Source organism: Ipomoea triloba, chromosome 8 (assembly GCF_003576645.1).
Source record: "Ipomoea triloba cultivar NCNSP0323 chromosome 8, ASM357664v1".
Lineage (NCBI taxonomy): Eukaryota > Viridiplantae > Streptophyta > Magnoliopsida > Solanales > Convolvulaceae > Ipomoea > Ipomoea triloba.
In genome coordinates, this window is record NC_044923.1 from 6765411 (window position 1) to 6768386 (window position 2976).

Sequence of the window (2976 nt, forward strand, 5' to 3'; positions counted from 1 at the left end):
TTATTATTTGACAATATATACATCAGTAAGCTTATTATAATTATGTCACTTTTAACAAAAAAAAAAAAAAAAAAAAACTTACTCATCAATATTGTATGAAGAAAACTTAGGGTGTGTTTGGTTGATAGGTTTAGCTATCAAAAATGGGTATCAAAGTCATTGTTATTGTTTGGTTGACAAGTTTTTAGAACATTACTATGGGTTTTGATTACCCCATTAATTGCAAAACTCATTCATATTACCAAACATGCAAAATGCTTTCACCAAAACTCATTACCATTATCAAGTATTTCATATCCATTTCGATTCAGATTCCCATGTGCGAACAAAACACACCCTTAATTTATTTTAATACTCTGTATAAAAATTGTTAGGACATCATTTTTATTCTGGATTATAACTATCTACAGCAATAATCTTTACTACTACTTTTATTACAAGTTTAAAATACTCATTTTGATTATATTAAAAATAATCATTTTTATTTTATATTAATTATTTAATATTTAAAATTATCATATTTACTTATTTTAATGTTTATGTTAGACATTAATTTAATCGTGCATTATAACTATCATATTAACAAATAAGAATTTCTCTAATAATAAATTTAGTGATTCCTAAAAATAAAAAGTGATATATGTTCAATTATTTAGGTAAGTTATAAAATATTAAAAATATAACCTATGACTTTTTAATTTTTAAAAAGGGAATTTATATCATGAACTAGTGTCTACATAACATTATGGACCATGGATTAAATTTGTAAAGTACATAATTTCATTACACAAGACACAAAAAATCATAACACAAGACATATACACATGTTATATATGTACTTATTTTTTAAATCTGACTTTTAGGTACATAATTTGTGTTCATATGCACAAAATTTCATAACACATGACATAGAAATTCATAGTATAAGACACAATTATTAATTTGTTTCAACTACAAAATTCATTCATAAGATATATAATTTCATTAAACAAGACACAACAAGTCATAACACATTAACACAAAACACAAATACATGAATCAGGTCCATAGGGCAGTATGAACCTGGTCCATGGCATAACGATTGTTTTAAAAAGCAATCCGACAGGGTATCTATTGTATGAAGAAGTCCAGATAATTGTATGCCCACTTGTCTCTCCTTTTTTTTTTGGTCGTCTAGGACTAGTGATAATTGTTGACATAGAAAAACAAATTAGATATAATAAAAGCTGAAACTAGTTTTCTGAATCATCACCATTTCCCAGTGTGATGATATTGTCAAGAACAGCCTTTCAGGATATATAGCTTATAACTATTGGACATCTGGGGCTATGAGTCTTTGTTCTAGGACAAGATTATTTCAATATAGTACTATAACTATGTTACTTTGTCTTTCAAAAGCTAGCAGCATGCAATGCCTATTGTATACACCGTCTACCTAGATAGATCCGGGTCTTGTACTGTTAATTAAATCAGCAAATAATATTTTTTTTTAAAAAAAATATTTGTGGGATCAGAAGAGAACACTCTAAAAACACGCTATTCACTCACAATTTTTTACATCGAAATACTCAATCTATCATTAAGAAGAATTTATCAAAAAGTCTTGTGAAAATAGTAATAACCAATTACGCTAACATGTGAGTGTGAATAGACCTAGAAATGCACAAACGTGTGGTACTAGGATTCTTTCAAATTGTAAGACTATGACCATTTTAGCAAAGGATGTAATTGCAAGCTGACTAAGTTTAATTTGGAGATTTCATGTTTTTTTAAGGGTTTAATGCTTAGGTGTCGTGCTAGGCTTTCAAGAAGTGAAAGCCTACCAACCATATAAAATTAAGATCATCTGTATCTATAATTTCATCTCAATTACAAAGTTGATGTGACATTTTTTTTTATAGATAGTATGTATAGTAACTCTGGTAAGTCGAATTGCATTTGTTGCAATTTGACTGTCAAATTGCAATTGCAATTCTGGCAGCTTTTACATTTATTATATTATTATTATTTTTGTTATTATTTTGATTATTATTAATATTTTATTGATAGAAAATAATTTTTTTAATAAGTTGATTTGATAGTGAGGTTATTTTTTTATATAGGAGGGAGAATTGCATGGATAAGAAGTGAATAGTGAATAATTGTAAATTTTGTGATGTGACATTGAAAGTGAGAGAAAATTGCATGAGTGTGATATATAGCTTAACTACATAACATTTAAAAAAAAAAAACTTTTTTCTTCTTTTAAAAGAGAGGATCATCAGCATATTTACAATTCCTAAAGTTTAACACTGACTACCTTAAGCATACAAACCATCATCTTAAGAAGGAAAATTACGCACGGAAATCATGCACCTAAACAGCCGCACAACTTCATCGAAGAAGACCAACTGCACAGGAACCCATAAATATATATATATATGGTCATAATCAGGTGTGGCCGCCCCTTAACGTGCGGTCAGTGCGGCCTCACCACTATGTATACAAATATACGATACTCAATGTTAGAAAATACACCACACAAATATGCATCATTATGTACGCATCACCAAAAAACACACCACTAGGTATGCAAATATATGCCACACAGTGTTAGCAAATGCACTATTAGAGGCAAGGGAGTTATGGTGCATTATTTTGGGTGTGTGTTGTGTTTTATGGTGTTTTTGTTTTTTTTTTTATTGTTGTGCGTTTTCTAACAATGAGTGGGGCATTTTCTAACATTGAGTGGTGTGAATCGCACCGACCGCACGGGAAGGCGCGGCCACATTTGAACAAATTTATATATATATACACACACACACACACACACACACACACACACACAAGTCTTACTTTAATTTGATGTATAGTATATGTAGAATTTCAATATTCGATATCCGGATCAAACTTGTATGTATTATGATGTAACATAACTAAAACTATCCGAATCAATAATCTATTGAGTTCAATCAAAATCTAAAACTTGGTGTAGAT